Here is a 16,049-nt window from a genome sequence, read left to right as displayed (position 1 = left end):
AAAAAGTTAATGTTTCAGGACCCAGAGGTTGGCTGATAACAGCAAAATATCATTTTATCAAGTCAAATTCAATCCTATAAATTAACTTCATAAAAAATTATTAAAGCACCTCCTTTGAAGGAAGAAAAGGAAACTTCAGGCAGTGAAAGCAGTACAATAAAATTTATATATTTTTAAAAACTGTGGTGTGTTGGAAGCAAGGGAAGTAAAGTAGTATGCTGGGTTAGTACTGCTGGTCATTTCAATATCAGTCTATCAAAGCAGATGTCTGAATTGATTAATCAACCATATTTAACCAATGTCTACTGTTCTGGGTATTGTGCAAAATTAAGGACTAAATCTGTTCCTTCCTCCCTTTTTCCCTCTCTCCCTCCCTCCATCTTTCTTTCTTTAATTTAAACAAATAAAATCTTGGGTGAATGGTAAATATTTAAAAGATAAAAGTGGAGCCACAGATGAAAGAAGAAAGGATACTGAATAGGTGTGGGGGGGCACAAAGAAGATAAAGAACCCATAAAAACTTTAGAAAAGACAAACGGATCTCAGGAGTACAAGTTAAAACTGTTGCCCTAGGCCCTTGAAGAAAAAAAAATTGAAAACACCCTCTGGGGCCCTGGCCAGTTGGCTCAGTGGTAGAGCGCCAGCCCAGCATGTGGAGCCCTGGGTTCGATTCCCAGTCAGGGCACACGGGAGAAGCACCCATCTACTTCTCCACTCTTCCCCCTCTCCTTCCTCTCTATCTCTCTCTCTTCCCCTCCCGCAGCCAAGGCTCCACTGGAGCAAAGTTGGCCCAGGTGCTGAGGACAGCTACATGGCCTCCACCTCAGGAACTAGAATAGTTCTGACCACAACAGAGCAACACCCCAGATAGGCAGAGCATCGCCCCCTGGTGGGCATGCCGGGTGAATCTCAGTCGGGCGCATGGTGGAGTCTGTCTGACTGCCTCCCCATTTCCAACTTCGGAAAAAAAAATTTTTTTTTTAAATACATAGATAGATAGATAGATAGATAGATAGATGAAAAAGAAAACACTCTCTGCTCTCAGGCTCTCTAATTTTAAAGAGCAGACTAGATAAATTCTATACACAGCACAAACACAATTGCAATACATGACAAAATCATGCATGAAGGAACAAAGAAAGAACATCTAACTAAGACTGTGGGGAACAGAAAGGATCTCTGAGTAGGTAACATTTAAGGAAAGTCCTGAAGATCCATACAAATTAGCCAATCAAATTTGGGAAGATACTACTTTATGAAGTAGATAATGGGGAGATACTACTTTATGAAGAGCATGTGCAAAGGCCCAGAAGTATAAGAGGGCAAGGCCAGCAAGAAGTACCTTACTGCAGCCTGAAAATGCATACACAAGCCAGAGCAGGAAGAGCCTTGTGTGCAATGCTAAGGGCATTCACATTTTATATGAAAGAAAATAGTTATTAACAAAGCTATTACTTGGGTGAGTTGCCTGGAGTTTCATCTTAGAACGATGACCTAAAAGAAGAAAATCTAAAGATAGGGATATATAAAGAATAAAGATAAGGATATTAAACCAAGCCTGGCCTGTCATGGCATAGTGGATGGAGCGTCAACCTGAAATGCTGAGATCACCGGTTCAAAACCCCAGGCTTGCCTGGTCAAGTCACATACAAGAAGCAACTACTACGAGCTCATGCTTCCCTCTCCTCCCCCATTTTCTTTCTCCTCTCCAAAATCAATAAATAATAAATCTGTTTACCCCCCCCAAAAAAAGGACAGTATACCAAAAACTATGATAGCCTGAATTAAGGCAGTATGTGGAGAGAGGGGAAATAACTTCAAGAATAACAGTCGAGTACTGTGTACAGTTATATAGTCTACATCCTACCAAGGATAAAGGTAGGAACTGAAATTCAGCAGCCTGCTGAGGGATACATCTGCTACAAAGTGCAGTTTCACACTGGCCAGCAGACACCATTTTAACAGTGTTGGGCCTGTGAGGTGGGCCTGAGCTAGATGGCCCTATGAAATAAGCCAAATGGAAAGTCTATCAAATACCAGTGAAAACAGAAATGTTTGAAATTCAAAGAAGAGTGTACAGATACAGATAGAGGAGTCATGAAATAAACAGTATCAATGCTATCTCTATCCTAGACAGAAAGCAAAGGACACAGCTTGCAGAGTGAGGACCCCACAAGGGAGACTAAATAAGAAGAAAACATAGGAATAAAAGTAAAAGAATCATTTCACCAAAGTCAAAAAAGAACAAAGTATCAAAAGATGGATGATGAATTAAGTTGAAAATCCCTAACAGTCAAGTTTTAGAAAGACTTAAAATATCTATTGAGTTTGGTGACAAAGAGTAATCAGCATCCCTGTCAAGAATAGTTTTAAGAGACACTGACTGACTGGAGGTCTACAACCAGATTACAGCGAGTTATGAAATGTTGATGAAAAAGATATATGATAGATCGTTTCTTTTTTTTTTTAATTTTTTATTTGTATTTTATTTATTTTTTATTTTATTTTATTTTTTTATTTACAGGGACAGAGAGAGTCAGAGAGAGGGATAGACAGGGACAGACAGGAACAGAGAGAGATGAGAAGCATCAATCATCAGTTTTTCGTTGCGACACCTTAGTTGTTCATTGATTGCTTTCTCATATGTGCCTTGACTGCGGGTCTTCAGCAGACCGAGTAACCCCTTGCTTGAGCCAGCGACCTTGGGTCTAAGCTGGTGAGCATTTTTTATTTTGCTCAAGCCAGATGAACCCGCGCTCAAGCTGGCAACCTCAGGGTCTCGAACCTGGGTCCTTCCGCATCCCAGTCCAACGCTCTATCCACTGTGCCACCGCCTGGTCAGGAGATAGATCGTTTCTTAATATATATTCTATGGATTATCTTGCAGAAACATTTTACACCAAAATAAGGTGTAATCAAATAGGTCTAGGAAGCTCAGTTTAAAAAATTAAACAGATTTCTTATTACTAAACTTTTAAAAGTTTTGCTGTATAGGGCCAGTTCACTGTCCCTCAGACCGTTGGAGGGCTGCCACATACAGTGCTCCTCTCACTGACCACCAATGAAAGAGGTGCCCCTTCCGGAAGTGCGGTGGGGGTCCGGATAAATGGCCTCAGGGGGCCTCATGCAGCCCACAGGCCGTAGTTTGGGGATGCCTGCTGTATAGGGTGAAGCCTAGAGAAGAGTTATAATATGCAGTATTTCTCAAAAACATTAGACATGGAACCTTAGAGGAAGTGTTCTCATAGGATCATCATTCCTCAAAACTGACTATGAAAAATGCTGACAGACTAGTCTTTTAAATAGTTTGTTAATTATAAAATAATAAGTCTTAAGAACCAGAAAAATTAATTCTAAAAAACATGAAGTAACCAACATGCAAGAAGAAGAAAAAAATTGAAGGACAGTAACGAGGTGGGGACATTAGTCCTATATGCTATTAAAATATACAGGTACAGTAATTAAAAGTCTGATAATGGATTTGAATAGACAAACTGATCAGTGGAATGAACACAGAGTAGAGAATCAGATACAAACACTATGCAGGGGATTGCAATATGGTGACGGAGTAGGCGGACGTTCCAACTGCCACCTCCCAGGATGTTGGGCAAACAACTATGTTAGGCTTGCTCACTTGCACTTTGCTTGATTGGTGCATGAGCACGGGGCAGCACCACGTGTGTATAGTCTACGTAAGGTTGCAGGTGCTTGCCCTCAGGGTGGCAGATTATAGATTGCGGATTGCTGCTGCCATTGGGAGGGGCCATTTTTTGCTATTGTTTGCTGGAAGAAGGAGTTTTCCTCCCAGCCTGTTTGCTCCTCAGCCCTGAGAGAAAGAGAAGCGTTTTTTCCTGCCTGCTTGCTCAGCCACCATTGCAACTCTAATAAATGGAATGGCCCACCATCCTCCTTTACTGTCTACCTTAATCCAATGTGAACCTGCATGGCCACGGCCAGCAGCTTACACAGGATCAAATTGGATTACAAATTAATTTAAGAACAATCATCTTGAAAAACCAACTCTGAACTACATGAAGAGGAGTCTATACCCAAGGATCACAGAAGAAGCCACACCAAGACTGGTAGGAAGGGTAGAGATGCAAAAAGGGCTGCCCCGCTCCCAGGAGCAAGTGGTGGTGGAGGGTCTGGGGGGCCTCTTACTGCAGGGAGGTTCGCCCTGAGAGATGCAGGTCCTAAACCCCAGGCCCGACACTCTAGCCTAGAGCCCCAGAGCCCAGAATAGGTGCCAACAAAGCAGTTAATCTTGGCGGTAAAAAGAGCCAAGGTTTCTATGAGAAAGGGATGCAGATGGTGTCTTAAAAGGGCCAGGGCTGAAAATCTCTTTCATAGCCACTTATCCAGGATTCCAGAGGAAGAGGGCTGAGAGACTACAGCTATGTGTGGAGTGTGAAGTTGGTGGCCCAGGGAGGGACACCATGGGGATGGTCACCAGAACCCCTGTGCTGAGTCATTCTCCAATACCGCAGTCGCCATCTTTCTTGGGTGGAGCAGTCCCCTCTGTGCAGCTTCAGCCTGGGGAAAAGCAACTGCCCACCCTCAGGAATCTCTCTTGCCCACCCTAAGGGGATTGTGCCACTCTGAGAAGGCAGGTAGCAGGGGGCATGTCAATGACTCAGTTTTCTGGCGTTGAGGCCAGAGCTCTGCCCACCTCACCCACCCCCAGCATGCTCCCTCATCTATGACTGGCACTTCGCCTAATGGGAGACTGAGCAGAAACTGTCCAGACTGTGGGCAGACCAAATCTCTGGGTCTCAGAGGCCACACCCAACTCAAGTCTGTGAAAAAAGTATGGACAGACTGACATTTGGAGCTGAGAGGCAGAGATACTCACCCCCTTCCTAATCCGTGAGTTGCCCCAGGCTCTTCTATTCTCTACCAGAGATTTTTTCCAGTGGCTGAGCCCAACAAGCAGCCAGCAAACACAGGCTGCAGGAGGCAATGCTCAGGAAACCTGGTCTTTTGCAGACCTTCCCCCAGATCCAGTGTGGGTAAAAGCCAGCTTAGGTGTGCGGCTTGGTATTTCCAGGAGTACCTGGGCCCAGTAGAGGCAGCCTCAACACCCAGTTTGCGTGTAGTTCCAAGAAGGTTATTGAGGGCCAGTCATAGACAGTGCTCCCTACTGGTCCATGCCAAGATCCCTCCAGGAAAGCCCAGGGCTGGCACATCCAGTGGCCAGTTGCAGAAAGCATTGGTTCAGGCCTAATGACTCTTTCTGGCAAAAGGTCCTAAGGTAGGGCTCATTGGACACTGGACCCAGCTGAGGCAAGTTCCACTTTCTGTGGTTAGCACTGGCACAGCAGCTTGTGCTCACTGGACAGGGTGTAGCTTCACAGTCTGCTGGCTTGGGTCCTGGATATCCTGCCCCACTGGGCTAGGTTCCACAGGGGGAAGGAAGAGAGAGAGACTTGGAGCATGGACATTCAAAGTCTGGGTCTCCGCAAGCCTATTACTGGGTCTGGTTGAGGGGTTTAGCCACTTTCTAGGGAGACACAATCAGCCCCAGGAGAGGACTATCTCAGTCTTCCTCCCTCCCTCAGTCCAGGGGCTCACCAGCTGGAAGAACTTTGGTATAGGAGTCTGTCAGCCCCATCTAATCTGAACCCGCTGCTTACTTTGCTAGAGAGAAATAGAATTTGAGTATCCAGCAGTGGCTGAGGGATTAGGCTCTGGGTAGGGGCTGCTTTCCCCATACTGAGCTCCTGACCAAGAGACCCCTGAAGTAGGGGTCCCACTAACGTTATATTCCCAAACTCAGTTAACCTAACCCACCAAGCTTGCAACCTGTAGAGGGGTTGGTGGGGTGAAGCCAGTCTGAGCCCACACTACAATCTTACTACAGAAGACTCTGTGGGAAGACTAGGCAGCTGCAAAAAGTTGGTGGAGCAGCTGAAAAGTGGAGGCAAATCTTACAAAGCTTGGGGCTTTGTGGAGCTGCTGTTATCTCAAAGCAAGAGGAAGCTGATTCTTATACATAGGTTGGCCCCTCCCACACTACCCAAGCACAGGAAACACAGATACAAACAGAGCAGTAGGTCCAGTTAGGCAGACCACAGGAGGGTGCAAACAACGGCTGAACCCAACCCAAGAGATCCAGAAAGAACACAACCAGTAGTGGGTGGCAGACAGCACCAACACTAGACTCAGTAGCTACACAGCAGCAAGCCCAAGGGAGGAGTCCAGCAAGCACCAGATACTGTGGAGAATAAATGTGCCCAACAGGACAGACACTGCAGTGTCCATGGCCAAGGCTGACCCTTATAGCCAGCCATCCTGAAGGGAAAACTGCACCGATGAAAGGACCAACTACTTTCAATATGCACATACAACAGGAGGGTAAATACTACCCTCAAGAAGCATTCCTAGAACAAGGAACTCAGGTGGCTTGAAGGTCAGTACCACTGAGCCCATTTTCCTCAGAAAGATACTACAGCAAATTTCAAATTCAGAGAGCACCACCTAATACACAGACAAAATGGGCAAAGAAATATGACCCAAATGAATCAACAAAAGAAATCCCAGAAAAAGAACTAAATGAAATGGAAGTAACCAAACTACCAGAAGCAGAGTTTAAAATAATGATTTTTAGGATGCTAAAGGATCTTAGAGCAACAATGGATGATCACAATGAGAACTTAAAGAGATAGCAAGCAACAAAAAAGGACACTGAAATCACAAGACACATCCAGTCAGAAATGACATGCAATATCAAAAATGAAGACTACACTAGAAGGAATCAACAGCAGGCTGGATGAAGCAGAGGATCGAATCAGCAATTTAAAGAACAATATAGCCTGACCAGGTGGTGGAGCAGTGGATAGAGCATCAGACTGGGATATGCAGGACCCAGGTTCTAAGCCCCAAGGTTGCTGGCTTAAGCACAGGCTCATCCAGCTTGAATACAGGCTCACTGGCTTGAGTGTGAGGTTGCTGGCTTGAGCATGGGATCATAGACATGACCCCACGATCACTGGCTTGAGCCCAAAGGTCGCAGGCTTGAAGCCCAAGGTTGCTGGCTTGAGCTGAACCTCACTGGCTTGAGCAAGGGATCACTCACTCTGCTGTAGCCCCCCGGTCAAGGCACATATGAGAAAGCAATCAATGAACAACTAGGGTGCCTCAATAAAGAATTGATACTTCTCATCTCTCTCCCTTCCTGTCTGTCCCTATTGGACCCTCTCTCTGTCTCTCTCACACACAATAAATAAATAAATAAATACATACATACATACATACATACATACATGACAATATAAACCTAAGCACAGAAACAGAGTAAGAAAAATGAAAGAGGCTCAAAAAGCCTGAAGAAACACTAAGAAACCCTCTGTGACAACATGAAGAGAAACAACATCCACATCATAGGGGTTCCTGAAGGAGAAAAGAACGAACAAGAAATACAGACCCTGCTTGAAAATATCAAAGCTGAAAACTGATGAAAGAAAATGTCACACGAGTCCAAAAAGCACAGAGAGTCCCATTAAAGATGAACCCAAGGAGACCTACACCAAGATACATCATAATTAAAATGCCAAAGTTAAAAGGCAAAGGAAGACTGCAAGAGGAAAGCACAGTAGTTAATTACCTACAGAGGAGCCCCCATAAAGCTGACATCTGACTTCTCAACAGAAACACTTGAGGCCAGAAGGGATTGGGGAGAAATATTCAAAGTAATACAAAACAAGAACCTACAACCAAAACTACTTTATCTAGCACGGATATCATTTAAAATTGAAAGAGAAATAAAAAGCTTCCCACACAAAAAAAGACTTAAGTAATTCATTACAACCAAACCAGTGCTGCATGAAATGTTAAGGGGCCTGCTATAAAAAGAGCAAAGGAAAAAAAGACATCAAGAGAAAGAGAATTGTAGATTTAAAGAATAAAATGGCAATAAATAAATACATATCAATAATAACTTTAAATATAAATGGATTAGGCCCTGGCTGGTTGGCTCAGTGGTAGAGCGTCGGCCTGGCGTGCAGGAGTCCCGGGTTCGATTCCTGGTCAGGGCACACAGGAGAAGTGCCCATCTGCTTCTCCACCCCTCCCCCTCTCCTTCCTCTCTGTCTCTCTCTTCCCCTCCCGCAGCCAAGGCTCCATTGGAGCAAAGTTGGCCCGGGTGCTGAGGATGGCTCCATGGCCTCTGCCTCAGGTGCTAGAATGGCTCTGATTGCAACAGAGCAACGCCCCAGATGGGCAGAGCATCATCCCCTGGTGGGCATGCCGGGTGGATCCCAGTTGGGTGCATGCGGGAGTCTGTCTGACTGCCTCCCCGTTTCCAACTTCAGAAAAATACAAAAAAATAATAAAATAAAATAAAAATATAAATATAAATGGATTAAATGCTCCAATCAAATGACATAGGGTAGATGCACGAATAAGAAAACAGAACCCGTACATATGCTGTCTACAGAGACTCACCTCAGAACAAAAGATATATAGAGACTGAAAGTGAAGGGATAGAAAAAAGTATTTCATGCAAATGGAAATGAAAAAGAAGCTGGGGTACTAATACTTATATCTGACAAAACAGCCTTTAAAACAAAGGCTATAGTGAGGGACAAAGAAGGTCATTACATATTTATAAAGGGAGCAATCCAACAGGAGGATATAACCATTGTAAATATTTATACACCTCATATAGGAGCACCTAAATGTATAAAGCAGATTTTGATGGACATAGAAAGTGTGAGATCAACAGCAATACTATATATAATAGTAGGGGATTTTAATACCCCACTAACATCAATAGATAGATCCTTCAGAAAACAAATTAACAAAGAAACAGCAGCGTTAAACAATACACTAGATCAACGGGATTTAATTGATATCTTCAGAACCTTTCACCCCAAAGCAGCAGAATATACATTCTTTTCAAGTGCTCTTGATACATTTTCTAAGATAGACCACATGTTAGGAAACAAAACAAGTCTCAATAAACTTAAAGAGATGAAATGGTATCAAGCATCTTCTTAGATCACAATGACATGAAACTAGAAATCAACTATAATAGAAACACTGAAAAACATTCAAACACTTGGAGACTATATGTTATTAAATAATGAATGAGTTAACAATGAGATCAAGGAAAAAATCAAAAATTTCCTTGAAAAAAAATTAAAATGAACATACAACAAATCAAAACCTATGGGACACAGCAAAAGCAGTCCTGAGAGGGAAGCTCATAGCATTACAGGGCATACTTCAAGAAACAAGAAAAAGCTCAAATAAACAACCTAACTGTACACCTAAAATAATTAGAAAAAGAACAACAAAATAAGCCCAGAGGAAGCAGATGGAAGGAAATAATAAAGAACAGAGCAGAAATAAATGACAGAGGCTAAACAAACAATACAAAAGATCAATGGCCCTGGCCGGTTGGCTCAGCGGTAGAGCGTCGGCCTGGCGTGCAGGGGACCCGGGTTCAATACCCGGCCAGGGCACACAGGAGAAGCGCCCATTTGCTTCACCACCCCCCCCCCCTTCCTCTCTGTCTCTCTCTTCCCCTCACGCAGCCAAGGCTCCATTGGAGCAAGGATGGCCCGGATGCTGGGGATGGCTCCTTGGCCTCTGCCCCAGGCGCTAGAGTGGCTCTGGTCGCGGCAGAGTGACACCCTGGAGGGGCAGAGCATCGCCCCTGGTGGGCAGAGCGTCACCCCTGGTGGGCATGCAGGGTGGATCCCGGTCGGGCACATGAGGGAGTCTGTCTGACTGTCTCTCCCTGTTTCCAGCTTCAGGAAAATACAAAAAAAAAAAAAAAAAAAATCAATAAAACCAGGAGATGGTTCTTTGAAAAGGTAAATAAGATTGATGACCTTTAACCAGACTCATCAAGAAAAAAAGAGAGAGGACCCAAATAAATAAAATTAGAAATAAAAGTAGAAAAGTAACAAGTGACACCACAAAAATACAAAGGATTGTAAGAAAATACTATGAAGATAGTAATTCATGGCTCTGGACGGTTGGCTCAGTGGCAGATCATCGGCCCGGCCTGTGGAAGTCCCAGGTTTGACTTCTGGCCAGGGCACAACAGAGAAGTGCTCAACTGCTTCTCCTCCCTTCCCCATACCCTTTCTCTATATCTCTCTCTTCCCCTCCTGCATCCACTGGAGCAAAGTTGGCCTGGATGCTGAGGATGGCTCCATGGCCTCTGCCTCAGGTGCTAGAATGTCTCCAATTGCAACACAGCATCACCCTAGATGGGCAGAGTCATCCAGATTGGAAAAGAAGTAAAACTCTTTACTTGCTGATGATATGATACTGTACATTGAAAACCCTACAGTCTCAGTCAAAAAATTACTAGACCTGAGGAATGAATTTGGCAATGTGGCAGGATATAAAATTAATATTCAAAAATCACTGGCATTTTTATATACCAACAATAAACTGTCAGAAAGATAAATTAAGGAAACAATCCTCTTCACTATTTCAACAAAAAAAAAATAATAAAGTACCTAGTAATAAATCTAATCAAGGAGATAAAAGACTTGTACTCGGAACATTTTAAGACATTGAAAAAAGAAATCATGGAAGATACAAAAAAGCAGAAGCATATGCCTTGTTCATGGATAGATAGAATAAACATCACTAAAATGTCTATACTACCCAAAGCAATCTATAGATTCAATGCCATTCCTATTAAAATATCAATGGCATACTTCACAGATCTAGAACAAACATTCCAAAAATTTATATGGAAACAAAAAAGAACCTGAAGAGCCTTAGCAATCTTGAAAATGAAGAACAAAGTGGGAGATAATCACACTTCCTGCTATCAAATTGTACTACAAGGCCATTGTAATCAAAACAGCTTGGTGCCCTGGCCGGTTGGCTCAGCGGTAGAGCGTCGGCCTAGCGTGCGGAGGACCCGGGTTCGATTCCGGCCAGGGCACACAGGAGAAGCGCCCATTTGCTTCTCCACCCCTCCGCCGCGCTTTCCTCTCTGTCTCTCTCCTCCCCTCCCGCAGCCGAGGCTCCATTGGAGCAAAGATGGCCCGGGCGCTGGGGATGGCTCTGTGGCCTCTGCCTCAGGCGCTAGAGTGGCTCTGGTCGCAACATGGCGACGCCCAGGATGGGCAGAGCATCGCCCCTTGGTGGGCAGAGCGTCACCCCTGGTGGGCGTGCCGGGTGGATCCCGGTCGGGCGCATGCGGGAGTCTGTCTGACTGTCTCTCCCTGTTTCCAGCTTCACAAAAATGAAAAAAAAAAAAAAAAAAACAGCTTGGTATTGGCATAAGAACTGGCATACAGGCCCTGGCCAGTTTGCTCAGTAGTAGAGTGTCAGCTCAGCATGTAGAAGTCCCAGGTTCAATTCCCAGTCAGTGCACACAGGAGAAGCAACCATCTGCTTCTCCATCCTTCACCCTCTCCCTCCCTCTCTCCCTATCTTTCTCTTTTTCCCCGTCCTCCCGCAGCCATGGCTCTAATGATTCAAGCAAAGTTGGCCCTGGGCACTAAGGATGGCTCCATGGCCTTGCTTCAGGCACTAAATAGCTTGGTTGCCAAGCAATGGAGCAACAGCCCAGATCAGCAGAGCATTTCCTGGTAGGGGGGTTGCCAGGTGAATCCAAGTGAATCCTAGTCAGGGTACATGCGGGAGGGAGTCGGTCTCTGACTCCCCACTTCTCAATAGGAAATAAAAAACCAAGCATACAGATCAACAGCACAGAACAGAGAACACAGATATAAACTCATGCCTTTACAGTCAATTGATAAACGACAAAGGAGGCAAAAATATACAATGGAGTAAAGACACTCTTTAATAGTGCTGGGAAAACTGGACAAGTACTTGCAAAGAAATGAAACTAGAGCACCAACTTACACCATTCACAAAAATAAACTCAACAGGGATAAAAGACTTTAATGTAATTTGCAAAACCATAAAAATTTTGGAAGAAAACATAGGCAGTAACTCTCCAATATCTCTTGTAGTAATATTTTTGCTGATGTATCTCCATGGACAAATGAAATAAAGTACAAAATAAACAAATGGGACTATATCAAACTACAAAGGTTTTGCACAGCAAAAGACACCACAAACAAAATAAAAAGACAACCCACACAATGGGAGAACATATTCGCCAATATGTCTGATAAGGAGTTAATAACAAAAAGTTATACAGCACTTCTAAAATTCAACACCAGGAAGGTAAACAATCCAGTTAAAAAATGGGCAGAGGAACTGAATTGACACTTCTTCAAAGAGGACATGCAGCCTGACCTGTGGTGGCGCAGTGGATAAAGCGTCGACCTGGAAATGCTGAGGTCGCCGGTTCGAAACCCTAGGCTTGTCTGGTCAAGGCACATATGGGAGTTGATGCTTCCAGCTCCTCCCCCCCTTCTCTCTCTCTCTGCCTCTCCTCTCTCTCTCTCTCTCCTCTCTAAAATGAATAAATTAAAAATAAAAAAAGAGGACATGCAGATGGCCAACAGGTATATGAAAAAATGTTTAATGCCACTAATCATCAGAGAAATGCAAATTAAAACCACAATGAGATACCACCTCATACCTGTCAGAATGGCTCTAACTAACAAATCAACAAACAACAAGTGCTGGTGAGGGTGTGAAGAAAAGGGAATCCTCCTGCACTGCTGGTGGGAATGCAGACTTGTGCAACCACTGTGGAAAACAGTATGGAAATTCCTCAAAAAATTAAAAATGAAACTGCCTTTTGACCCAGCTATCCCATTTTTAGGGATATATTCTAAGAATCCCAAAACACTGATTCAAATTAAGATATATACACCCCCATGTTTATTGCTGCATTGTTTACAATACCCAAGATCTGGAAACAGTTTACAATACCCAGGATCTGGAAACAACCTAAGTGTCTGTCAGTGGACGAGTGGATAAAAAAGCTGTGGTACATATACACAATGGAATGCTAAGTGGCTGTGAAAAAGAAGGAAATCTTACCTTTTGCAATGGCATGGATAGACCTAGAGATTAGTACGCTAAGCCAGGCAGAGAAAGACAAATACCATATGATCTCACTTACATGTGGAATCTAATAAACAAAGTGAACTGAGGAATGGAATAGAGGCAGATGCAGCATCTCGGGGAAAAGAAGGACAGCTGTCAGAGGGAAGAGGGATGAGGAACAGGATCTGAGAAGGTGAAGGGATTAGTGAAGTTATATACAATACGTATATGTAACACATAGATACAGATAACAGGACAGGAAATCCCAGAGGAAAGGAGGGGAGGAAATCGAGGGGGGGCAAAGGGAGTGTAATAGGGGGCACTCTGTTGGGGGGTGAGGGTGTTATATTGAGTGGGACACTTGAATCCATGTTAACAAAAAAAATAATAATAAAAAAATAAAGAAAAAACACTATGCAGTACTTGATTAAAGCAATATTCTAGCCAATGGGGGGAAAAGTTATCCAACAAATGATACAGGGACACTAGATAGCCATATAGAGAAGAAAAATAAATAGAAACTAAGTTAAATTACAAACCCTCATATTAATTTCAGATGAAATAAAGAGTGAAACATAAGCCTGACCAGGCGATGGTGCAGTGGATAGAGTGTCAGACTGGGATGCAGAAGATCCAGGTTCAAAACCCCAAGGTCACCAGCTTGAACATGGATTCATCTGGTTTGAGCAAGGCTCACCAGCTTGAGCCCAAGGTCACTGGCTTTAGCAAGGGGTCACTCGGTCTGCTATAGCCCCCTAATAAGAAAGCAATCATTGAACAACTAAGGAGCCACAACGAAGAATTGATGCTTCTCATCTCTCTTCTTTCCTGTCTGTCTGTCCCTATCTGTCCCTCTCTCAGTCTCTCTCCATCTCTATCACACACAAAAAAAAGAGTGAAACATAAAAATAAAAAAAAGTCAGAAAACGAAGAGAAAACAGGAGGTAATATTTTTTATAAACTCAAAGTAGGAAAAGCCTTTCCAAGAAAGATGCAAAACTCAAAAGGCAAAGAAGAAATTGATCAATTCAACTACATCAAAACAAAACGTTTCTACAAGAAAAAAATAAACTTAGTGTAAAAACAAATGACAATATGGGAAAACAGTATTAGCAACAAATCACAAGGGACTAATTTCCTTACTATAAGAAAGGATCTAAAAATCATTTCTGAAAATCCAACCAACCACTAAAATAAAAAATGCCTGATAGACATGTACCGATAATTTCTAGAAAAAGAATTCAAATACATCTTATGACTAAGAAAAGCAATTCAATCTCACTCATATTAAAAGAATTGCAAATTACTATCTTTTACAGAATAGTAAAGATCAAAAAATGTGGTAACATGCTGTTTGAGACAGTAGGTATGGGAAAACAGAAACTGTCACAAATGTTGGTGAGAGTGTAAATTAGTACCATCTCTATAGATGGCACTGTCAAACTTTAAAACACCCATACCCTTTATTCTAGTATTTCACTTTTAAAAAATGTCTCATACAGATATATCTGTATGTAAGCCACATCATTCACATGTGAAGTCAATCACTGCAGCCACAGTAAAACAGGGGTAGCAACTTAAGTGTCCATCAGGAGACAACTGGATAATAAACTATGATATATTCACACAATGAATTCACATAATTCAGCTACTAAAAACACTGAAGCAGCTCTATAACTAATAACAAGGAGCATCATATATTTTTTAAAAAGTAAATATATCAGTGTTAATATTTTTGTTGAGAAACTAGTTCAATGTTCTCCTTTATGAAAAGATTAGAAGATGACTACTTTTTCACTGGGCACACATTTTTGTACCTTTGAATTATGGACCACAATGGTGGTAGTAAACAATTAAATAGAATTAAATTAAAAGTTTCCATAAAAACAAAGAAAGACCAGTTGATAGTATAACATTATGGTTAAAAAGACAGAGTTTGAACACAAGGTTAAAAGCACACAGATCAATGAAATGGAATAGAGCCAGTAAACAAACGCACACTTATATGATCAACTAATCTATGGTGAAAGAGAATAATATACAATAGGAAAAGGAGTCTTCAATAAATGGCATTGGGAAAACTGGTCAGATACATGCAAATAAAATTAAACTATACCATTTTCTTACACCATACACATACAAAAAAAACCTCAAAATGGTTTAAAGGCTTCAATGTAAGACCTGAAACCGTAAAACTCCTAGAAGAAAACCAGGCAATAACTCTTTGATATCAGTCTTAGCAATATGTTTTTGGATTATGTCTCCTTGGGCAAGGCAACAAAAGCAAAAACAAATGAGACTATATCAAACTAAAAAGCTTTACTACAGCGAAGGAAACTATCAATAAGACAAAAAGATAACCTACTGAATGGGAGAAAATATTCAGCAATAATAAATCTAATGAGAGGTTAATATCCAAAATACATAAAGAACTCGTAAAACTCAGTATCAAAAAAATGCAATTAACTTTGGGCAGAAGACGTGAATAGACATTTCTCCAAAGAAGACATACAGACAGCCAACAGACAAATGAAAAGATGATCAACATCACTAATCATCAGGGAAATGCAAATAAAATGACGTATCACCTCACACCTGTCAGAATGGCCATTATCAAAAAGACAACAAATAATGAGTGATGGCAAAGATGTGGGAAAAAGGAAACTCTTGTGCCTATTGGTGGGATTATAAATTAGTGCAGATACTATGTAAAACAGTATACAGATTTCTCAAAAATTTAAAAATAAAACTATTGAATGACCCAGTGATTCAGGTAAATATTGGGAGGTATTAATCTGAAGAAAATGAAAATAATAATTGTAAAACATACATGCACCCCTATGTTCATCACAGCATTGTTTACAACAGCCAAGATATGGAAGCAACCTAGGTGTCTATCAACAGATGAATGGATAAAGGAGATGTGATCCATATATACAATGGAATATCACTCAGTCATAAAAAAGAATGAAATCTTGTCATATGCATCAACATCGACAAACCTAGAAAGAATTCTGTTAAGTGAAATAAGTCGGAAAGAGCAAGATAAATATTGTATGATGTCACTTATAGGTGGAATCTAAAAAAAACAAAACAGAAACAAACTC

At 42.1% G+C, this 16,049-nt stretch overlaps 1 protein-coding gene across 3 annotated transcripts in view; it reads right to left on the bottom strand.

Annotated features, from left to right (window-relative positions):
- The window catches only part of ACAP2 (ArfGAP with coiled-coil, ankyrin repeat and PH domains 2), a 206,237-nt gene that overhangs the window by 105,155 nt on the left and 85,033 nt on the right, over positions 1 to 16,049 (bottom strand). The window lies entirely within an intron of this gene.

The sequence above is a fragment of the Saccopteryx bilineata genome, chromosome 8 (assembly GCF_036850765.1).
Source record: "Saccopteryx bilineata isolate mSacBil1 chromosome 8, mSacBil1_pri_phased_curated, whole genome shotgun sequence".
NCBI lineage: Eukaryota > Metazoa > Chordata > Mammalia > Chiroptera > Emballonuridae > Saccopteryx > Saccopteryx bilineata.
The sequence above is the reverse complement of the archived record's forward strand: the minus strand, read 5'-3'. Positions and strand labels throughout refer to the sequence as shown.